Source organism: Ischnura elegans, chromosome 2 (assembly GCF_921293095.1).
Source record: "Ischnura elegans chromosome 2, ioIscEleg1.1, whole genome shotgun sequence".
In the NCBI taxonomy this organism is placed as follows: domain Eukaryota; kingdom Metazoa; phylum Arthropoda; class Insecta; order Odonata; family Coenagrionidae; genus Ischnura; species Ischnura elegans.
The window spans coordinates 107,843,241-107,868,795 of record NC_060247.1 but is presented as its reverse complement, the minus strand read 5'-3'; the positions used below and the strand labels follow the sequence as shown (position 1 = coordinate 107,868,795).

Genomic DNA, 25,555 nt, shown 5'->3' with positions numbered 1-25,555 from the left:
GTGGGTGAGGAGAGGCAACTTTTTTATGAGATACGGAGGAGACTGAAGGTATGGATGGTGCGAATACTCAGCTGGGAGGGGATGTTGAAAACAGTGTTAGAGGGTAGAATGTTGGGTAAACTAAGGAAGATAATAATTTTTTTGATAGGATGAAAGAGAGTAGGCCTTATTTTGAACCGAAGAGGGAAGTCCATTAGGGAGGAGGGATTGCCGGAATGCCTCGTGAAGCTGCATGATAAACTATTTTAATCGGTAGATTACTTTAATAATAAAAATTTTAATATCGATAAAACATTTTTCACGCGAATGGAAAACGTGATCCGGATTAAAAGTATGTTTTTGATAGCGCCCAACCTTGCGGAAGATGTTCATGATGAAGATGGCAATAACATAATACAATCTCTGCCAAGCCTCGCTTGAGTGGAATGGCCTTTTCCTTCGCGTTGGGCATTTCGCAAGTCACGATCGCATCTCTCATCCGGAATACGGGAGGAGCTAAAACGGCTCTCGCAATGCGTGAGTTGGAACACGGGGTGCAATCTTCTTCGTGTGATAGACCTGTATCCTAAAGGATGTCAGCAAGTAGAAGTGTAAGGATGTCAGTGCCATCTAGCGGATGTCAGGGCCACGATGTTAAGAGGTCACGCTCGTATTTTGTTTTATTTTTCTTAATTGATTGCTTTTTTAAAATTTACGCTTTCCTGATGAAATTTTCAGATTGTATGCATTAAAACCTTTTCATTATTAACCTGTAAATCGATTATAAAGATATAAGTAATAGTAACGAGAGTGACTTGATTGAAATCCATATCGTAGGAGTTGAATGAGTAATTCCTTTGCTTTTCCCGCGGGGTGATTTACCTAGCCCGACCATAGTTTCTTACACCGTTATACATGCTTAAAATTATAAAAATGCTACCTGCGAGAAAATACTGACGTTAAATTTTCATTCATGAGATGCAAGAGAATGCCGGCAAATGTTATACCATGAAATTTTCAAGATAATAGCTTAAGCCTTAAATAGGTCATAGGTCATCGAAACAGGCAGAACGATCGGTAGGGTAAGCCACGCCTCAAATGAATTTGAGTTTTAATATGTGAGATAGAGCTCACGCCATCGAACCACAGCCATGTGAATTTCACATATCTAGGGTAGGTTCGACATTGCACGACTGCTTGTGTCTCGCCAAAAGATGGAACGGTTCGAACCAATTGAACCAAGCACCTGGAAACCAACTTTTTATCCTCGCTCAGAGTACGGATATGAAAGAGCAATTTTCGCCATCTACAGGAGCAGGCGATATTGAAAAAACAAGCACTAAAAATGAAGACACAGACATAGCCTATTTTTATTCACTCTTTCCCTATTGAGCCTCTCTCAATATAGAAGATCACTGATTGTCTGATTTTTTTCGGTGGGGCTGTTTAAATCGAATCAAGTTAGCACTTCACCAATAAAAACTTACATTCCAAGGGGGAGACAGTGGGAACTAACGAAGGAGATTCATTAAGTTTTGGATCGAATACATTTTTAAGATGTTTACTAATATCTTCCAGTTTCCATAACAATATCGGAATTAAATATATAACACAAAACATACCATGTTCTACTCGGCCTCCGTTTAAGGAACAGCCATGTAGAGTGCTTTTTTGTGTTCACTGCAACATTCCTGCAGGGAAGGGGGCTTTAAGGAAAATACTTAGATTGATATAACTCTTTTTTATAAAAAGCAACCCGGGTGTCGATGAATAATCTTCATCGTAAGGTGTAAATTATTAGAATTTTTCATTATTGTAACCTTAGTTACATAACAGAAGAAGAGATGAATTTTGAAACAAACGCCAGAATAGGAACACATGATTCTTTAATGAGTGTTATCTTGATTATTAAATACTTTTTTTAATTTCTAACTGCTATCTAAATTCTAATTAGCAAGGACCGTTGGATAATTTTAAAATCACTTTATTACAAAAAAGAAATGGTAGAAGTAGTGGAATTTCATCAAGGAAACCTTAAATCAGAATAACTCTACCGCGGAAGTTTGCACAAGATTATCAACGCGCCGCAATGGATATGTAGCCATCAAAGCGTTCTTGTGGAGGACTCTGGGGCCGACACTCCGCCACCGGGCAACTGCCAATGACCTCAGGGATGACATGTGCTTTTGGGCACCAGAGGTAAGCGGAAAAAACCAACGGGAATTCACTGCGCGCTTAGAAAATTCTCCTTCCGTCGCAAAGAATTCGGCATGAGTCACCCGCGAATTTAACGAGAATAACGCAGCTTAAAAATGTTTTCAACTGCTTAAATGCGCCATACACATAAATATACAGCCTCTGTTTACATTGTCTTCGCAGGGCTTGGTTTCTTCCGACTAATAATAGAATTTATTGCTATATTTTTCAATGGGATAGAAATGTAATAAATTGACAAGTTGGCATGCGCCTTTCCTCCCCGGCACGAAAGTGCCGAAAAACACAGCGAGCTTTCACGTCGCATTTTTAAACATCATGTGCAATACCTACTTAAATATAACTACACTTTTAAAAATCGTGTTTCCAGTTGCCGAGTATATCAAGTGATATTATAATGATTCCAAAATCAAATGAATAAGCAATTTAGCATTAAACCTCTGGAATTGTTGCAGGATAAACATTTGAGCGCTAACTGTATGCATGTTGATAAGACTAGATGGCCGAATCGCCAAAAACAGCCCGAAAAATCCGAAGCATTAAAACAACTTAAATACAACATTGAAACGAACCGCAATTATCATGAAAGTTATTTTGTTAGTATGCGTGACGCTTTTTGGACCGTGTGGTGTGCATGTGGGAGTCCAATTGCATGCTGCATGCTGGTGATTGATCACCCCCTGCCAAACACCCTAGAGGTGGCTCGCAGGGTATTATGTAGATGTAGATTTAACTACTTCACTTCCGCTGAAATTCACTAAAGCTCCAGGATGCCACACACATTCTTAAATGCTTTCTCAAATAATACGATATGAATTCCACTAATGATTCATAACATGTTATTACACTTTCCACGCTCTCCCTCACACGAACCATCCCTTCTAGAAAGTTCTCTCTCTTATAGATGAGTCATTAGGCAGGAAAAATCAAATTCTCTTCCCGTGATCTTATTTTCATCTGCGGTCACGAATCAGAGATTAAAACAAGCGGCGTGCATAATTGAGTAAACAATGGAATAATATCTCTCTGGTTAAGGCCGTTGCACTTATATTTCTGAGTTTTATAGCGAGATGGCATTTTGCGAAGAGTGCTTCATCATCAGTATGACTGTGTTTTACTACTGCTCGTCAAGGCCAATGCTCACCTTTGTCTGCGCTTCCATTGTAGAATCATCGGCGCTAGGTAGTCATTTCATCGTCAGCGACGACCTTCGTACCAAAATAAAGGAACGACCTACTCTACTGGTGACCAGAAAAGCAAAGGTCTAACGGTCGATCTACGAAAAGCATTTTAGTGTGCAGTCAGATGCATATGCGCGTGATGGAAAATTTGAAAATGGGGTCGCACTCGCAGACCCAAATCCGCAATTCACTGAAAGAAATCGGCAATTTGAAATTAATAAAGATGGTAACCATTGAGGCGATTTTTCTATTTTTTAATTATCCATTTTCTCCGAAAACAGTACAAATTTGAACTTTAATGACGGGGAATAATCAAAAATTAACAATGAACGATCACAAAAGCCCATGCCCTGCATAGAAGCTAAATATCAAGGCGTTCATCGAACCCACCACATTCGGTTTAGCAGGATCCTACCCCACCGACACCGAGGGAAAGGATCGAAAAACGTAATCAGTAGGTGTCCTTCATTTTCCTAAGTCTACTAAAATCGACCACGAAGGAAAATTAGCGAATGACCCCTTCGCCTCGGGTAAAGTGATGGATCGAAAAGACGACTGCAAAAAATCATGAATACACTGTCATGATTAATGTTACCTTTGCACTTAGTACATTAAATGTAAAAAAATAAAACCTTTGATCACATATTAAGCCCTAGGTTACGTGTTGAATAATAATTAAGTTTAGGGTGGATTATTTGGGGTGTTCAAAAAAGTTTCTATGCGCATAATTTGAAGTAATCAACTATATTTCATATTTTATCATTAACTTGAGTTTGACCTAGTTTATTTTTTTTGTCTCGCGGACTTTGGACGAGGTTATTCATTACTTCCTGGCGCTCAATATTAAACAAATTTCAAATTTTAGCCAGAAAATAACGCTACCTTTGGGTATTAAGATAAAAAAAATACTCATTTAATTACTTCTCATTCATGAAAACCTAAAAATTCTCATCTCCATTCATTGGTCACCCTGTAAGCAGACACTTCTCCAAACCATTTGGTGGCCGTTGAAGGGAGGTTTCACAGTAGTTTCTCACTCCTTTACGAATTGGTAGGAATATTCATAAAATAATAATAATTTCGTCGTTATTTATCAACCGAATTTGAGGACAAGACAGCCCTTCCTTACAATTAAGCTGATGTACACGCAAATACATTTCTCGCCTCCATTCAACGGTCACCCCTTAAGCAGACTCTTTTTCCTACCATTAGGTTTGATAGGCTAGATCAGGGGTCTCCAAAATACGGCCCGCAGAGGGCTTTCATACGGCCCGCGCACTCGTTTCAAGTAGCGCGCGATTCTCGCTCGTTTAACTCTGTGAGACGCCGCTATAGCAGCGCTGAACTGCATGTCAAAGTCGCCATCAACTGTTCGTAAATAAGAAATACGCCACTGGATAATTTAGATGCCGTTGGTATCGAATACTTCAGTCATCGGCAAATTTGCTATCCGGCCCGCGGGGCGATTCGGAACTTGGAATGTGGCCCTCGCGGCCTAGTAAATTGGAGACCCCTGGCCTAGATGATCCATTCCTTGGATGGGACCAAATTCACCTAAGCGTTATTCGAACCCGTAACCCCTATATTAGTAGACGGAAACTTTAGCCCATCGTCACTTAGGCCGGAAAAAAATTCGCCCAACGTGGGGCTCGAACCCACGACCCTGAGATTAAGAGTCTCATGCTCTACCGACTGAGCTAGCCGTGCTGATAACATTTAGTTGCACAAAATCTTATATTGTTGCCACCATTCAAAGAAAGGATTGGCAGAGAGTACGGAGAGAAACCTAGCGCCGGCATCAGCTAGATCTTTATAAAAAGGGACCAAAAGTTAGCGTCACATCCATAGGACAGAACTTGAAGCGTCTCACACCAAATATGGCCTAAATATTACCTACACCTGAAAAATACCACCATTGCTAAGATTTTAAGTAAGGGATGCCGACCAGAATGGTAATAATAACCATCACCCTCACAGTTTTCATTCCCTCAAACTTCTACACGTTTCAGAGACGACGAAATGAAAGCAGGAAGTAGCGATTGAGATAAAAATGTAGATTTAAAAATTAGGGTTTCCCTCACAGACGACGCCAGCGACTTACCGCAAGGCGTTGAAGAGGTGGATCGTAGCATAAGATAACAGACTAGAATGGCTTCATAGGTGAACGCACACATAGCCGATAATCATAGGAATCCATCACCGTCATTTTGAATACATTCAAAACTTTCTATGGGACGTGGTGAAAACGCATGCCTTATTTTGAGTTTAAATTTTGAAATTTTCAAATTTTAACTTGAGATTGGAATGGCTTTACCTGGCAAGGGCCCATAGATAAATGGTAAATTTGTAAAAAAGGTCACTTAGAGTCACATAATAAACTTAAAAAGTAATTATATGCATAAATATTTCAAACTAAAGGTGCAGATAATTCGCACAAAACTACATGGGATTTAAACGCAAACAAATTTTTAAAAATTCCAGATATACTTACTTATCAGTTATTTCATAAAAACCTTTTGCCTTCATATTAAATTGTAAAATTCTGGAAGAATATTAAAATGGAGTTCCGGGTAAATAGTTGAACTATATCATGGATCCGCTTTTGAAAACCTCCGGTCTTCGTAGAAGTTAAATTCTTAGAAACACCTCGCCGTCAGACGCTTTATAACCAGTAAGAAGTTACACCATAAAAAGTAACGTACATATTGAGATAAATTCATTACAAATTACATAAGTGTCATCATGGTTTCGAACCAAAATAAACAAGGTACCGGATATACAGTATGGGCTACCTGTTGAACGACCCTTCGAGAAACAGTTCAAAGAATCTCAACTCACATAATATTAGATATCGATCGGTGAAATTGACTGCACGTTCAACATTGTCGCGGTAATATCAAGACGATTATAATTTCTTCTCGGATAATTTTTTAAAGGCTTTAATTCACATATTTACGACTAATACGCAAATTTACCAAGGATATTACGCCTATGGATCAATGAGTCATTCCATGAAGTGACACATTTTGGGGATCTTGCCAGGTTGTCAGCTGCCCAGAGATTAAGAGAATTTTACTAAAGTTTTAAAAATAAGTTTTAGTACACGAAGCACAGCTTACACACATTCAAAATCACCAACACCTCCAACTCTTTACCTACCTACGATGACTCCGCAAACAATCCCATCAGCAAAAACAACCCCGTTACTAGCCAACAGTAACCATCAATAACTCCTTGTTCGACTGTGGACTTCCCTTTTATTTTACATTCATACCCTATGCTCCCAACACGCCCACCACTATTACATATTGATCAGTGAAGCTGGCTAGTGAAGTTCTACATTATCGTGGAAAGATCAAGACTATTATAATTTTTTTCTCAAAGAATTTTTTTACGCTTGAATCGACGTATTTCAGATTAATAAGCCAACGCACTAAGAATATCGCCCACCATCATTTCGTATTGATCAGTGAAACTGACGTCAAAATTGCAGTCGAAATTTAATGACGATCATAACTTTTTATCTTACAAGATTAGAGAGATTTTTCAATCTTCAATTGACATATTTAATCTACCAACTGCGTGCTAAGGATATTACGCTTTGGTGAACCTGACTGTACGTTTAATATTGTCACAACAAAAACAAGACCATCATAATTTTTCTCTAAGAAATTTTTCATGATTGAACTGACATGTTCTCAGAGAAATGTTTCTCGTTTCAATTGACATATTTCTGTTAATACACCAACTTACTTAGAATATTACGCCCACCATCATTGGGGAAAGAATAATTCGGCCACCACCATTGGGGACGATATATATTGATCGGTGAAACTGACTGTGCGTTCAACATTGCCGAGGTAATATCAAGACGATCATAATTATTTTCTCAAAGAAATTTTTTACGTTTAAATAGACATATTTCCGACTTCTACGCCAACTACGTGCTAAGGATATTTCGCCCACGCTCCCATTCCTCCCCCTCCTCGCTATGCTTTCACTCCCCACCCCCACCACCCTTCCTCCACCCCTCGCACCACCCCCCAACCCCATCATAGTTCATCAAATCTCGCACACACAAAAAGAAACAATGAAAGGGAGACGCACGCACCCCCGCCTCACACCCCTCCCATTTTCATTCGCGCCCATTTCCATTTTTTGATTGCTCCATCCGACCCGTCTCTTTCTCAACGGATTACGCGAAGAAATATAAATTGCATAATAATGGATTCCACGCACGCCAGGGGGTGGGCTGTGAGACAGAAGATTCCGAGGTCGAGGAGGAGAAGGTTTCGGCATTGGTGTCTAGCAAATGCGCAATGCTCACTCGTTGACAAATTCTCTCGGTGCCAAAGGGCTGCGGGAGCCAAAACTGTCACCGGCTTGGTAATCGATTCTAACATCGCCCTTTTTACAACACTGCTATTGAACTAGAAATCGAAAAAAATATACCCGAAGAGGCCCTAAATAGTTGAAACTAGTCAATATCTAGAATACTGCATGATGTCCTTCCGTTGTCCATCTGGATGATTCATAATGAATTCGTTATCGCCTCATCATTATAGTTTCATTTCCGTTGACCATAACTCTAACATTCCGAAGCAAACACCAGAATTTTATTCTATTTTCATCTTTTCTTCGAGTCGTACTTATCAAACCTATTCTTCAAATCGTCGGCCTTTTCGTCTTGCACGACCATTGTTTTATTTTGTTTTCAAATCAAAATGATTGATCTGTATTCACAATCGCGTCGAAGTTCACTATTTTTCGCTCCATAGACTACCTTATACTCTTATATCATTTCTACATTCTTTAATTACTTGAAAAATCTTTCTTTTGAAACAATGCCAATATTTTTGGAGTCGAATGAGGCGTCATGTCTTTTGGTGATTGATTTTTATTGCAAGAACATTGTTCTCTAAAAAATATTTAATATTATTGCATGAATAAATAACCTAGGGACTGGTAGGATTCGTTTTTAAACTTACATTGCTCAGGGAAGATTTTAAAACCTCACTGTATAACCAGATCAAACAGAAAGGATAAAATGAGAGAGATATTTTGCCAAATGGATAGATATAGGAATCCCTCAAACAATGAAGGAATTTTTTGTAAATGACCGGTGTTCTAGCACCCTACGCCACACGCCTATCGAGGCCTGTGGCGGGCTAGTAATTAGGTTTAGTTGATTACCGCAAACCACTATATAAGTCTCTAAGTTTATGTATTCAAAAAAGAGATTTGGAGTTTTGAAATACGACTGCCTGAGTTCGACATAGCATTTATGAAGTCCATTGTTCGGTGGAAAAAACCAATATCTACAGATCCTTTCGCAAAAAATATCTCTATCATTTCAATGTTTCTGTCTGATTAGATAAGTAGTGAGTTTTTAAGATCTCCTCTGAGCGATGTAAGTCTGGAAAGTATCCTCCAAGTCATAGGTAGGTTTAGGGGGGTTAACAAAGAGAATATTTCATAAAATAATTGCTGTACGCTCTTTTAATCTCAAATATGAGAAGACCATTTGCCTGTCTGCCCCCCCCCCCCAAGAAAAAAAGTCCTGGATCCCCTCTTGCTCCAAGCTCCCAGTAAATCTAGTCAAGAAATACTGTTAAACAATTATTTTACAGAACAATGTTCCCACAATAAAACTCAATGACCACAAGATATGGTGCCTGATGTGACTCATCATTGTTTCAAACATAAGGTTTTAAAAGGATTAAAAGGACATAAAAATAATGCACAAGCATAAGAGTGTCTGTGGAGGCAAAACATTATTGTTCATAAAATCAATAATTATATTTGATCACAAAATGGAACGATGAGCATGAAATACGAAGAGGCCGACGACTTGAAAAAAAAAAGATTATTAAGTACATCTCGAAGAATAGATGAAAGGAAAATAATCTAGCGTTAGCTTCGGAACGTTAGCGTTAAGGTCACCGGAAATGAGAGAATAATAGTGAGGCGATAACAAAGTCATTCTGAGTAACATGGCCGGAAAATGGCAGTAGGTATTCTATTCAACAACTTAAAACTTTAAGAGTGTGTAAATAACCATTGTTTTATTGTGTTAAGGAAAATTAATCATTGTATTATTATAGCAGACAGAAGCCCTTCTTTGCTGTCAACGTTAACCAGGTAGAGAATCAGTTACTTGAAGCCCGGTGACTTTTTCATTAGTAATAACGCATCGTCGTAACTATTAACCACCCATAGGCTTCTATAAGCACTTAGTATAGTGCGTCGCTGTGCTTCATTTCAACATACTCCTTGTAAGAAGCACATTCACAACAACGAACCGCAAAATGCATTTCTAAGGCCTTCCCACCTGCCTCATAGTTAGGACAAAGGCACAGATTCATTGTCCTAACTCTGAGGAAGGTGTTAGGTGCCACCGAAGCTTTATTTAGTTTTGTGAGTCTTTTTATCTTTAATTGTTTCTTATACCGTGTGTATCCAACCTTAATTTATTGATAGTTATTAATTAATGGTTATTTATTAAAAAATTAAATTCATAGGTAAGGAAAGTAAGGGATAGGAGTACATAATACAAAAAGGACGAGGACAAGGTATTAATTAAGGGCTGATTCTGCATACCATTTACTGCATAAGCATGCACTAAAACTTTCTGCATGAGTAAGGAATTCACTCACGATGACTCAGCTATCACACATCGACCTTCGATCAAATTACTCAAGTTATCAATCAATTTATGTTCCTTAAGCTCAAAAAAACTGAGTGTCATTCCACATATTAATGAATCAGTACGCCGATATATTGAGATACTTTAAATGCTATCAACTGGCTGGCAACAAACATTTTAATTTAACCTCTCATTTTCCTGGAGTGGACATAAAGATTGTAAGAAGAAAAAGAGATCGTGAGAATGTAGATAATGAATCAAGTTTGCGTTTCCAAGAAAAAGTATGTGTTTTAAAAAATTACAATATTTAGACTTAAACATCAAAAAATCATTGACGCAGTGTAGTTCTCACATTAAATAAAATTCTACTATGAAAATTTGAGGGGATAACTCACGGATTTTTAAATATGATGGCTACAGCCGTAATTAGGGATTGCAGTAAATCTGGTTGAGATTCGCAGCTATTGCAGAAAATGAGGTTTTTTCAGAAACATTACTCACGAATTACCTATCAACACCTCCCGTTACCATTTCCAAGCTGAATGGTCATTCAATCTTCGGACAAGTTTGACTTATGACTAATTTTTATTTATAACCACAGTGTCTGTTCCCTTCTTCCACCCATTTGGACAACTGAGGTTATTAACGCCTTGAAGGAAGGGTAGTGAGAGAACTCTTCGTTTCCTACTTCTCAACTCTTCAGAACACATACGGTAGATGACTTTTAGGACCTTGGCGACTCAATATGAGTATGGACTCAACTTATTAACCGCAAATATTGTACACGGAATTCTCCACTACCGCGACTCCATTGTTTCCCGCCTTTCGCCGTATAATAGTAGCGCTCCAGTCGCCAGAATATTACGTATTAGCACGCAAGAGATACGCCACGCGGCGAATTTAATCGATTCGTTCATTGTTAAAAATTAAGCTCAAGTTAACTATTTACGAGCTCCGTCCGGGAGTGGAGAGTATTGGGGCTTCCTGTAGTAATAAAGTTGACTTTTTGCGGAGAGATATCGTGGAACAACATATCGAATGAGAAACAAAGACACTATTTTAAATAGGTATCATGCTGCCCACCAATTTTATTTTAACTGCTAACGATACGTTTTTCGATTGATACACAATTCAATCATCAACAGTCATCAACAGGTACTATGAGGGGATAGATACCCGCCCCCCTCAAACTCTCAGAGAAATAAAGCAATTATTTAAAACTGTCTAGTTTTGACATCAGTACAACTTTAACATAACCTTTTAATGAAACCCAAATTTTAAGTGGATAAGTGACGAAAAATGTATTTCCCGCCATGTAATTTTTCAAATATTTTCCAGGATCCCCGTTGCCTGGGGGGGGGGGGGTCGCCCCCTTTACCCCCCCTACCCCAAAGCATATTCCTAGTTACGCCACTGCAGTACCTGAGTAGCTGGTGATGATTGCGTAGCAATCGAAACACGGGTTGTAAGCTGTTAAAATAAAATTAGTGGCCAGTTCAATATTTTTGTTTATCATTCTCCTGTAGAGATACAATTTTATATTATCAAATGTGGAGTAAGTCATGGAGCGAGCTTTGATAAATCGATCGAGGTATCGTATCGAATTTCACCCGATCGAAAGACATTCGCCCCAGTCCAGAAGTTGACGAGCACTTCTCCAACGGCTGAGCGTCGGCCTCTGGGAACTCACTCCCCCTCCCCCACTTCGCCGCTCGAGATGCTATCTCCGGATGGCACCGTTGGCTTGCGGCGTTGCACACCGGCTACTAGACCGGCATCGACGCCTCCGCCGCAGAGCGGGTACCGCTACGCTCTTGCCCTAGTATCCTACTGACAGTCCGCGGAAAGAGAGTTTTCAAAAATCTCTCACTTCACCTCTACATTACAAGTGTGCGCTGGTAAACCGAACCGAAAACCGCGAACAAGTCCATGGGACCGTGATAATATCTTCTAATGTGGCATGAGCTCGATTGATCCTAAGGCAGCAAACCAACGTTTAAAACCAACAAGTATTTCTAGTGTTTTCCTAGTATTTCTAACTTTTTTGCGTGTTTTTACTCCAGGCCAATTTTCAGGCCAATATTCTTCATGAGTAGTTGACTAGTTTTGCCTTTGTATAAAAGTGGTAGTATAATTTTAAGTATGCGTAACATTTTTATGATCGAGTAGTGGGCATGTGGGAATCCTCTTGCATACCTCATGCTGGTGATAGATATCCCTCCGCCAAACGCCCTAGGGGTGGCTCGCAGAGTATTATGTAAATGTAGACGGAACACGGAACACGAAAAATGAACGGGAGTCAAAGATGGCGAAAAACGAGAAGTTTATGAGGGTAATCAGGATGGCTGGTGCGTATCTAGGCCGACGGGCTCGTCGCGATTTAGAAATTCCGTGCCTTCCTCGAAAACTCTTCCCAGTTTATTGTGACATAACAATATAACATTTCACGATTATAAGATTCAAAAAAATGCTCAGGTTCCAGAACTCAATACTGAGTCATATTCCAGAATCTGACTCAGTATTGAATCCTCACCCTACACTTGTCTCTCATGGCTCATCAAAAACTAACATTCCTGGAGTACAATACCACACATGTCACAGGTAAAAAGCTGAGATGAAGTATTACATTCGAGAGACTCGCCTGTAGCCTTTTCTGACAACTGTCAATTTTTGTCTTCCGTTTTTTCCTTAAGGATCGTTTTTTATTCAGTGACATCTAATCTTAGCTTGATTAAAATGGGTCAACGTACAGTGTAATATTTAATGTGCTGAGATTAAGAATGTGTTCCAGATAGCTTTACAGGCAGCTGATGAAATTCTTAAAACAGTTTATCCCTCACAGCAACTAAAAGTGCAAAATCGCGAAATCCGCTCCAAGAAAGTTTATTTTACAGCCATAACCGTCCGAAACGGGTAGTACTAGTGATAATTTTTCTTACTTTACGGGCAACTTTAAGCAAGTTAAACCCCAAGACTGAACATATAGTTTCCCTCCGTGGTTGCAATAATAATTCGCGAAATATAAAAATTGAAAGATTTGGCTAAAGTTAAATGTCTTGGTTGTAAATGAAATCCCCCCTTGGATTCATACAAGGATACAGTTTCCGTAGGTTTTTGTCTTCATAATGAGTTCAAACGGAGCCATGAAAGTGAAATAATACACGAAAAATCTTCTCATGACTACGACTGCGAAATAAAATACCCAGTGCATAACGACTAGTATACACGTTGTTGCCACTAGCGTGTCGTAATTTGGGCGAAGTTGCGCGTCGGAGCACTAATTGAGCGTAACAATGCGATATGGGGAACATTGGGTGTAAAAGCGTGTATTCACAGAGCAGTAATTACCTGCCACGCACGATGGTTTTCATGTAAATCTCAGTTTTGAGGAGGACGAAAACATTCAACGAACGATCGAACAGGCCTTGAGAATAAAAGGCCCAAGGTTATACAAATGGAAATCTAAATTTTCCCGGGGAAAAAAGCTGGGATGAAATCCTTGACTTCGTTGATGGTGAAAACAGGGTCAGCTTCCGAGTCAGAGGTCCACTTGGATGGCTAATGTTTACAATTGCTATTCCATGCGTTTCCGCAAATGCCAAATATTACCATGCTTGGTGTGCTTAATCGGATTTTAGGAGCAGTGAACGACGTAAGCTTACTCTGCTCTCATCGCAATATTCCGATCCCCGGCAGAAAATTTATGAGAATGGTTGCAAGCAAAAGTGACAGTGAAACCCATCACTAAGATTGTTTAAATTCTAACTTCAAGGATGAATTTATAGAGTGGGATTCAGGAGAACCTTTGGGGCTTTTATCTTTCATTAAAGAGAAATTATATCATGGAGGAAACGTTATTTGAAGAAACATACATCTCTAACGAGAAACAAAGTTAAAGTGCAGCATTTACTACGCACAATTTTGTTTCAATCTCTATTCGTTTAGCGCTTTTGTGTAATCATCATGATAAAACTATTAGGAAGAAAATAACCAGAAAATAAACAGTCAACTTTCACGAAGTCATCCTAGCATCAGACTAAACAACATAACGACATTCAAGAGCTAGCGCATCTGCGCACACATTTATGCAATTAATTTGGCTGCCATTCCAGCCGTCTAATGCGATAACCAATAAGCTCGCGGCACCTGGATTGAAAGCTTGCGTTTGGACAGAGACAAAGGGTCGACTAATGACCATTAATTTGACTCTGCCAGGACATAGATACTTCACACTAACCCGCAAACTGGTTTTTTTTAATCTATGAATCTGAGTAACATATTAAGCTCATTTTATACTCAGCTGATCGATTCTTTCAAATTATAGATCAATTTGTCCGTTATCGATGCCAATGGGGCATTTCAATTCACACACTAAGTATCGACTACAGCACATTGACGAATAGATATTGAATATTCAGCAACTTTTCCACCAAACGATCGATTACGATGTATAATAATAGGTTTTCCCGGCGTATCAGGTGCAGAAAAGTTTCTCCGGTTTTCCACCGGTTGATGTCGTCCATGTCTCCCGACGTTTCGAGCAGCGACTTACTGATCATCCTCAGGAGATTTTCCGAAAAACATTAACGCAGCCCTTCCTTAGCTTTTAGATATTTTTAGACGTTCGTGCGATGCGTGCATTACCTACGTCTTTTCCGAATATCGTCTTTCTCTTTCTGATCCAGATTACTTATACATGCGCAATGGAAAAATAAATCTATTCTCTGAAAATAGAAAACAGTACAAACTATTTAATACCAAGGAAATGCTAGAGGAAGTAGGTTCCTATTATGCATAAGATCGAAGATCCCCTGAGGATGATCAGCAAGTCGCGGATCGAAACGTCGGGTGACATGGACGACATCAACCGGTGGAAAACCCGAGAATTTTTTCTGCGATCGATTACGATGTACTAGTACGTGGAGATACAGTAAAAATCAGACAAAAGAATCGAATTGTCGGTTTTTAATGAGCGGCAAGGATTTTGCTTCTCATTTCACTATAATCTAAGCCACAGGAAAAGGATGTACGATTAGGGATGAAAAAGAGCTAATTTTCATTATAAATTATTTGTCTTCTGTGATCAGCGCTGCGATTCACGTTTCTACTGTGGACACAGAGCTTGCAGAGGAGTAGCGTGGCTATTAGTGCACTCAGCGCATAGTGTGGCGAAATTTCGCACCGTGGAAAATTTAGACTGCCAAGACGATGCAAAACAGACATTCCAGGACATGTTTGGCAACCCTTTAATGGAACTTGCTATACGTGTGGAGCGATCGAATCTTTCATATCTTAATGTTGCGATGATATCTGAAAATCTTTCAGCCTTTGTTCTTTGAAGGTCAGTTTAGTTCCCAACTCCCGAGTTGAGGCAAAAACTTTTAATTGAGAAAATCAAATCAAACATTTTCTCTTTCAAATGTGAGAACAGATAAATAATTTTTATCTATCCTCATTCTTTTGTCAAAATCACGTTCCTTTCCAAGAAAGAGATACAATTGAAATAAAGTGTGATTGAGCCTCTCGTTGCCTTTGCAAAAACTGATATTTCGAGCAGAATTATTTTATAGCTTGAGGGATGATTCGTCAAAATGCTATCACTTATTATTCGTGAGCTCTATAGTTAATAGCAATTAAATTTAAAATTAAAATATACAATATGAAACCAAGTGCTATCATGGTAACCCGCCAATCAGAAAATAATGCTCATAACTTATTAAAATTAGCTTATTAAATTTTCCAATCTCGGGGGCGGCGGGAATAAGTCCTCGCTTACCTTACCAACGGTCACGGGTTCGAACCCCGCTTGGATAGGTTGCCTCTGTCCAGAGCACGAATGTGTGTGATCATCTGTTGTTATATCTTGAAATCCCCGATATAAAAGACTCACTGTGAGGTTTTCGGGGGAAATTGAGAAAAAAAAACGTTTTGCCGCTTTGTAATGGTTCAAGAACTTAACTGACTTAAGAGCAAATGCTAAAGAATTTTTTTAAAAGTTATCCTCATACGTGTGTGCATTCACCATACCTAACTCACAACACTGGAATCGTTCCATTCACAGACAGCGGCTCGTTCATTTTTTTTAGTCTCCTCCTCGCCGGACCCTTTCACTTAATCTTGGCGCACTGCGGTCTGGCTGTGCACGAGATAGCGATAGTAAAACGAATAAAAAAAACAGGTGCAGGAACTGTTGCGGAGGAGTCAATAATCCACGGTAGACGAGTGGCTACGGGTGAACCGCACTGTTGCGTCACACGAAGAGAAATTGCTTGAAGTAGCGGGAGGGAGAGTTGGAGGTGGACTGTTTGTATTTGAAAGAAGGCGGCTCAGGGTTCGCATATAAACTGCATTACCAACTTGGAGAGGGTAAACGGCCTGAATGCTGCTGTGGATAACGAGGAGGAACGTTAGAAAGTAACGTACGTAGATAACAGTAAATAAAAATCGTACAACACTCTAGAAACGACACTATTACAATGTTCCTGTTAGCATTTCTTACTCACCAACAGCGGCGGATCCAGAGAGGGGCTGGGGGGGTTTCGACGTATCCAATTTATACTCAATAAAATGGTAATGCTGATCAACTGTCGAATATATATAGGAGAGGAGAGCCCCAAGACAATCTGAAAGTGTTGTTGCAAGCCTCGAAAATCTCAAACATGTTGGGGAGGTTACCCTGCAGCACTCCCATCGAGCCCCACCCCCTTGACCATGTCTTGGATTAGCCACTGTCCACCTACATTCCATTAAAATTCTAAACTCCTTTACTTATACAAAATAATTCAGCATTGAGGGATTAAAAATAGAATTGGGGTGTTTCTATGGTAGTGACGAAGTTATGAATACAAGTCCTAAGCTATTGAACTACCAGCAAGCGTGGCATAAAGATAACAGAGTAATGATTTTCAGTGTGAGAAGGTGAGAGCAACCGAGAGCTTGAGTTTCATTGCGCTGTGAATAGTAACCTTAAAATAAGCTATAGAAGAAACGTTAATTATCCGCGTGCAAGCTGGCCTAACTTTTCAATCTCTTAAACACGCAATATGTAAAAACAGATTTTGCAGTAGTAGATCCAGGATAGGAACAAGGGGGTGGCTAGATTGGGGACATTGGGGGTAACCTCCCAGCTGTATGAGGGGTCCGGGAGCTTACGAAAATGTTCAGAATTTCGTGGCTTGTATCAACACTAATCGGTTGTCTCAATACTAATTTTCCCAAGAACTAGGTTTTAAAACAAACATTAATATATATTTTTAGCAATTTTACCTCATCGTAAATTTCTATACATCATTACGTTTTTATAATGAACAACTGAACAAAATTACAATTTTATCTTGTCTAAATTGGATTCCCCACGGGGGGGTATTGCCCTTCTCTGTATCCCCCACTGGTATTTTGTTACTAAGTATACGGAAGGAGTGAATGGGTGTTAGTTTTTGACCGCACATCCGAGGTGGACTTTCCCGGAAGGTGAAACTTAAGCTAGCTCCTATTCATCCCACAGTCCCGCCACAATCGCAGACGAAGTCTATCTCAACACTCAACCCGCACTCAAAACCTAACACCTTTTGCCATCCATCCACTCACCGTCTGCCCATGCGCTTGCTTACTCGTAACACTCCCTCCCCTTCGAAGTGTCGGAAATTCGCGAACTCCGCAAGAATCCCATCGTCTTCCCCCGACGCCATTCCGTGTTGTGAGAGTCACGAGTGTCGCAAATGAAAAGCATTTCTGCTATGAAACACGTCACGCAATTTCGATCAGCTGAGACCTCATTACGAGGATAGCAGTGGTTGGGTATTACAAAGACGAACCGTGATATATATTGGATTAAGGTTGACCAAGAGAAGTCGCAATCGCCAATTGGTCAGGTTGGTAATACAGAGGTTACCACGCCGCACGCCAAAAATGTTGGAGTAGGTACAAGTGATGGAGCAACTAGGTTAATCTCTTTCGGTTGTGAGTGGCTCGGTTTTAGTGAACGTATCTTTGAAATGCTACGAGAAAGGCTAAAGTGATGATGAAATTTTGAAAAATATGCTGAAATGACAATTCCAATCAATAAAACCCAAAATGAGTGTTTCGTGCTTGGATTGCATTTTCGGCATTATTAATATTTCAATAGTAAATCACGAGTTTGATACAGCATTGTTCTAAATCGAGGTTTCAAACTTCGGGTTGGCAGAAGGAAGGCAAAGGAAAATCGATGTACAGAATAAGCAGGCGAAAATGAAAAAAAACTGAGTGGTTGCTAAAAAGATAACAAAGGTAATTCCCAATAAAATGCCACGAATCCATATCAATAACGAGAGAAATGGAATCTCAAGAACTCAGATTTTGGAGAATAATTTTCACTCACAAAATCATGCACATACCATACAGATTTTATGCACAATGCAGAGATTAGAAATTCTGTTTTAATATAATTTTAATATACGTATTTTAATTATTAATAGGAAAGAACTGGGATAATTAATGGTGAAACTTTGCACATAAAGTTTTATTATCAGTGATGAGGATAATAGGATAGGGCACCGAATACGTGGTTGAATCTATACATACACGGTCTGAATCCTCGTTTTTTTGCGGTAGTCGTAATACGAAAAGCCTAGTTTCCCATTTGGCGAAAGCTCGTTGAATCACAGTCTAAATTCGGATCCCAGTTCACTTTTTTCCGGATTCCACGGCTACGTGGGAAATTTCAGGTAGTACATCCAAAACATCTCTCCTTGCATGCCTCGAATGTGAGAGTTTCCCATGCTTCGCACCTCACTTCCTGAGAACTTGTTTCAGCCTTCATCCTCTCTACTAGAACTAAAGTAATATGTAATACCAGGAGATAATTTTTCAAACAAAGAGCGCATTTTCCTTATTTTTCATCAAGATAAGTAACGCCTTAAAATTTAAAGTTGAATAGTTCCGGAATATTGAGTTTGAAGTTGATGTAGACCAACATAAAATTTTGAATCAAATTCTGGGATTCTAAGGGATAAATATTTGGTTACCTGATGCGAATTACCCAGGATTGGAAACGAACCTCATAAGAAATCTAATCAAATGTAGTTAAGTTCTATATAATGGGAAATATTCTTAACAAAGAAAGTATAATATAAAATCATTGACGGGGGGTTATTATAAACTAGCTCCTCGAAATGGGTCTAAGTAGTTGAGTAATTTGTGCAATAAGCCACAAAGAAATTAAAATTATAGACAAAGGAAAAGAATTATCTTTGAAGATTTGCGTTTGCAACATATTTTCCCACCAAAGGTGTAGTATCCTAAAATATTTACATTATTTCATTTCGTACACGATGAGAATGGGTAGGTGGATTGATAATGCACAATTTATTTTCAGCAGTTAAATTAATGCCTCAAGTTTGAAAATAATGGAACCTTGCATGCTAGCCAAAAACTTTTTGCTCCATTACTCGTAATATGGTGCATCTTTGCTACAGTTCAAGACGGACTGAGCAGTTTCCAAAACATTTCGCTCCAATTTCTCTCCCAGCAAACACTTCGCTTTAATATCTACTTATGATTATTTTCCGAGATTCACTGATTTTCGTTTGAAATTTCATTTCTTTCGCCACTTATCTATACAATTCCCAATCGGTAGCATACTTTTAAAAATCATCTATTTTTTATTGATTATATCATCCAATTAATGAAGTTAGCCCCCATTATTCCTAGCCTCCAATATCCATCGAGCGTGGAAAAAATCTTCCGTTGCTTCCTGGTTACGCGGAAGATACTTTTCGGAAGTCGACTTGAATGATGAAAGGGAGCGATAAATTTTGAAGCCGAGATGGACACGATACACTCGCGATTAGGTAAGAGGGTCCTGAGGGAAAATAAGGCTCCAAGGAGCTTTTGTGAGGTGAGCGGTCGCATTGGCTAGCGGATTTCCGAGGCCGGGCGAGCGAACTTCCCATAAATGTGGCATCGCTCATCGGCCCGTTTGACAGCGCTACAATACGCGATTACAAATATGCCATATTGTGAGCCACTGCCAAAGTATTGACAGCAAGCTGCAAAAGAAGAAAGAAGGAACTGCAATAATTTGTACCTTACTTGTGCCGTTAGTTCTTCCCAATGAGTTAAGATTGTGCTTGTTACACAAAATATAAACAGCGAAATCACTCCTAAAATTTACTTCTTGACGGTCATTGTCTTGATTTAAGTACATTCCTGATTTATTTCAAGTCAAATATGTTTTTACCATATAATGTAGCATTTTTATGCACTAAAATGTAAGACATTTAAAATAAACAGAAGGCATGGGGGCATGAAAACGAGATTGTTGAAATATACGTCAGCTCTTTTGTCATTCATATTCTTAATTGCGTAAAACGTGTCCAATAAGTACCCATAATAATTATACCAGAGCATATTAAAATCAATCATTGTGGTGTGCGATACCATTTTTGTATATATCAGCGATGTGATGGATTAAGTAAAAATTCCAGATGAAATTTATGTTTTTATTATTTAGATTACAAATATGCACATTTTTAGTGTCAGTATATGTATTTCTTGAGTAGCACCCACTAGGAACGTTTGATTTGCTTCCATGTATCTTGTCCTTAGTTTTTTTATAAATAAAGGAATGGTCAGTCAAAAGATAAGCTTTTCCTTAAAATCTGGTAAAACGGCGAAAATTTTGATCCCCGTACAGCGTGGAAATCACTATCTCTTCTGACGAGAATATTTTTAATTCCTAAAAATGAGGGTATCAACATTTTTTTAGAAACTCCTCGCGGGTATCGAGCAAAAGTCTGAATTTCAGGCCATGCCCAGAATTTTAAATACTCCTAGTAACTTTGGCCTACGACTGACTCTCATTTTAAATTAAATAAGCAAATATATTAATTTTAGAGCGTATGAGATCGCCCCAATAATGCTATTAATTCGTAAAGAGACAATTAGAGATCTATAAATAGTGATGAAGTCGCAATACTTCTTAATACAATATTCCGCAAAAATCTCATTATGATTGCTTATTTGTGAACAAGTAGTTCGCCTACAAAAATGACTGACTAAGCGGGAGTGATGCATCCTCTCGAACAACTTTGGGTGAATCATGCAATCTTCTTCACCTCAAGTATTCCTTCTTTCACGGAAAACAGCATTTGAAACGTAATTTACCAAATGTGTCCTGCATCATTCCTTTGAGTACCGTACTGACCGTTAGCTAGCTGCTTGGATCGCTGCCAAAGGTGAGACCTCAAAGTCTTAATGGCTCGACAATCGTCCTATCTCTATGTTCACGAATTTTCTTCTCTTCCCCGAGCAAAGGAACAACTGACTGAATCGAAGCGCTCGGCATTGATGGAGTACCGAGAATAGATCAGCATGCGGCGAGAGAAGACGGATTTTTGGCAGCGAGGCGGGAGAAGTTTTGATTGGCGCCGAGCTAATCCTTGAGAAGAAACGGTTGCTGAGAAGACCGAGAGGGTAAATGGACCGATTTGTAAGAGACAGCACGGCGTCTGAAGAATCCCAACCGAAAGCCTAAGGTTGCATGGAGCAATGGGTAGAGCTTTTCACACAATTGTTTTTCATGATAACTATATCTATTTATTATTTTTTTCCTTTTCTTGACCTTATTTAATATATAATATGGCATTTCCTGGAGTATAGGTCATTTATACAAATGTTAGCAGCCAACGTTTCGATTTATTTTCTTAAATCATCTTCAGGGCTATATCTATTTATTGCAATTAGCGTACACGATCCTTCTAAGGCACATGTCTTATAAGAGGGTTCCATACATATACTTATACATATGATTCGGCAAATTGTAGAATGATATACAAAACAAACAAAAAATTATATTAATAAAACTAGCAGACATTTAATATAGATAATATTTAGGAAGTCCACCCATAGTGAAGTCACAAGCATTCATACCAAATGTATTGAACATGACTAGTTTAAAAAATTTAATTTCCTCCAGTTGCCATGCATATACCTCTTTCTTTACTTCTGCCATTCCTTTAACATCTCTAAAGCGTTAAGGAATGCAATTAAAAATTCAACTGAAAAATTTTAATGACGATTGTTGTATACTATCAGTTAAGGCTAATACATGGAACAAAAGACAAAGTTTTAACTAGTTGCTTATCATGTGATAACTACCACTGTGAATTTCTTTCTGTTAATAAAAATAAGGTAAGAGGTGCACGTAGACCTCCCGGGAGAGACAATCTTGAGCCATAGTATAGATGCAAAATCATCGAGGATGTTTTTCGTAGGAGTGCGAATATATATTTTCAAAACTTTTCAGATTTTATTTAAGTAATTTATTTATTCCTTATCACAGAAATCATATTTGAAGTATGAATCAAGCCTCCGCTATGCCATTATTTGAAGTTTACATCAAGCATATAAGGTTTCAGTTTTCTTTTCATTATTTGTATTCTAGCATGGCAAGTATGTAGCAAACAATACATGTTGTTTACGAAGCACGATGCTGTAAATATTTTCACGATAAACCCCCATTACAGTGTATAGATACTCTTTAGAAGGATGGCAAAGATCCGCGAGTCGGAGAAAAGAAGTCAGTAAGCCCTGGAAACGATGGAATAGATCGATTTGGGTTAAGCGATTACGAACCCATCCGACCGAATGAAAACTGCAAGAGAGCACGTCCACTACTATTGATGACCAAGTATTGTGACAGCTCTCGACTCGTTGATGGGAATATCACGCTCCGAAAAACAGAATATGGGACTGGAAAAAAACTACGTATCGTACATGCCACACTTTTACTTCATCATAGGGTCAAGCACAGCGGCATCATATGAATGTCATTATCACACTATGATAGAGGGAAAAATTGAAGAAGTTCATTGAGGAAGACCATGAGATAAGTACTTGGGGCAGATAAAGGACTCAAGTAAGATAAAGACTTTGGTATTAAAGGAACTAGCTTAAGGAAGAGATATATCATTCTAATCTCATGATTACATTACTATGAATAAATAAATGAATCAATCAAGCTAAGTTCAGCGAAAATATTCTTTTACAATCTTTCTTACCTGGTGGATCATGCTTACCGCGAGATTAAACAGAGAAGTCACTCCCGCACGAATTGCCGTATTTTCCTTTATTTGCCGACTAATTTGCTTTGTTAATACTTACGCTAGGACCGAAAAACATCAATGTTTATGTCCATAATCACTTGAATTGTATTTTTTTTTCCTTTCTCTTGACCTCTCCATTAATGTAACTTCAGTTTCTAGATGTCAGTGTGTAAAAAAAATCCAATGCATCGCAAAAAAGCTCCGATGAAGATGAATGAATAAACTGAAACATTTAATTTGAAATTTTGCATTTGAAATTCTTCAACACCTATACTCCAAGACACTGAATCAACGATAAACACGTGTGAATGAAGAATGAAAATTTTACCTAAGTTCAGGTATGTTTTCACATTGAGAGAGACGCAAGAGATTATTGACAAGGGTCAGCTCTGTATTTACCCGAAAACTTTAAAGGTTTCAAATACCTAATAAAAAGGGTAATTATAGAAATCAAGACGAAATGTGACCATGTGAATGTGAATGATATGATTTATGAAGTGTGACTTTAGCTCACTCTCGCTCAGGAAGTACAGTTGATTACGGCTGCGATAGAAACTTACTCCATCATTGACTCATTCGTAATAGAACACTAGATTGCATCATAGTATCGGACGACTCAATAACTGTGAAGATTGGAAATAAAGAAATAAAACTTTGTACGGTTCACTATTATTTTAATTTGGGCACGACCCGGGTTTCGTAACGTGGTTAAATCGTCAGGTGACTGATCTTACATGCATCTTATATTTATACACACTTATGACAGTGAGGATATCAATCGTAAAGGTTGAGATGGCGGGGCTGGGGTGGATATAGCTTGGAACTGAATACCTTTCAGGAGGAAAGACGTAGGTCAACTACTTGATGGTCGGAAAGCCCAATTACGGACACCATAAGGAAATATCAGTCAGATATTACATCGAAATGTAAAACTAAATATTTCGTTTTCCGATGTGATTGCGCTACACGACAGTTAGCACAGTGATTGTCGCTAAGAAACGGCTTGGTCACGCTAACAAGCCTAGAGGCCCTTGTGTTTACAGTTCCATTACTGACGATTGCCTAATCAGTGAGTGATCACTTATCGCTCGCCGATGGCAGGAAGGTCGACGCCTATCCTCAGAAAACTTCGGCCTCTTAACCTTAAACGACCATCCGCTGACATCTTCCGATTTCCCATTTCTTCCAGTCTCAAGACTTTGTCAGTGGTGGCCAGCGAGCCAAACGTCCCATTATATTCGATAGAGTAAATCTGTTGCCTTTTTTTTCTGTTTATGGACCCAAGTTTCTAGCCACAACTTCCTCATTCATTCCCGAGATTAAACATGGAGGTACCAGACAGAAAGCGAATGGGCTCACCGTACAGCGGCATGAAATCTCGTAGTCGGCCACCACGTGGTTTATAAGTAGAGGTAGTGAACTTATAAGAATAACGAAATATCACAGTTTAGTTAAAAGATTTGGGTTTACACAATTGTGGTAACACGAAAATGTTATGCATATTGTGAAGCATAGTTACTACGATTTTGGTACAATTTTTGTTAGCAATATTGCTGTAATTATTATATCTTTTAGTACTTAATAATAATGTTTGCTCAATGAAATCGGTTACCACTAACTAACCTTCTTTGAAAACTGAAGGATTGCGCAAAACATCATTCTAGCGGAATTTTCGCAATGCGTTAGCGTTCGCATCAAATTCGTGCTGCCTCAGGTCACGGAATTTCATTGCTGGGACCAACATTCCCGTTATCTCTTGAAGAAAATCTCTCCAAAATTTAACTTGATGTTCCATTTTGCGCTGAAGTGGTAAAAGTGTGGCATTTATTCTTTCCTCGATAAATTCTGTCAGAGCAGAATAAATACGATGGTCAGAGACCTCATTCCAAGGTATACAATAGTCCGTAGTTATAGGATTAGCCACGACAGAGGAGATAGCGACGATATCACAGTATTCATGCATATTAAAGTCGAACTAAAAATGGATATAAATGTTGAAATATTTCCTAGTCAAAATCAAGGAAATACAAGGAAATCACTTTCGAAAAAGCCTTTTCCACCATTAAATTCGACAGCTATAGCGGTATTCCGTAAAACCCAAATCAGTAATACCAGGAGATAATTATAAAACCTTCGATATTCAATTTCGAATGAAACAGCGAGTTCCGGCGAAGAACAATAAAATGCAAAGTTTCAGAGTCTTAAAATAAGGCGCGATAAAACGCAAAAAAAATTAGTGTAATGTTTCATTATTTCTAGTAGTGTTGACGGGCGTATACGGTTGAATTATCTAATAGCATTGGACCATGAATGAGTAATTGAGTCACTATCACACGCGAGAAGGTCATTGATATACGGCACCCTGTTACCTTATTAAAAATAACTTTATGACATAGGTACCATTAATGATGTTCAAATTCAATTTAAGTGTCACAATAATTTTGGACCAT

At 38.7% G+C, this 25,555-nt stretch overlaps 1 protein-coding gene and 1 non-coding gene across 2 annotated transcripts in view; both read right to left on the bottom strand.

Annotated features, from left to right (window-relative positions):
* LOC124154319 (scavenger receptor class B member 1) overlaps positions 1 to 25,555 on the bottom strand; it is a 213,080-nt gene that overhangs the window by 178,243 nt on the left and 9,282 nt on the right. The gene's annotated exons all lie outside the window — the stretch shown is intronic.
* Trnak-cuu lies at positions 5,009 to 5,081 on the bottom strand. Its single transcript has one exon. It is a non-coding gene; the product is annotated as a tRNA-Lys (tRNA).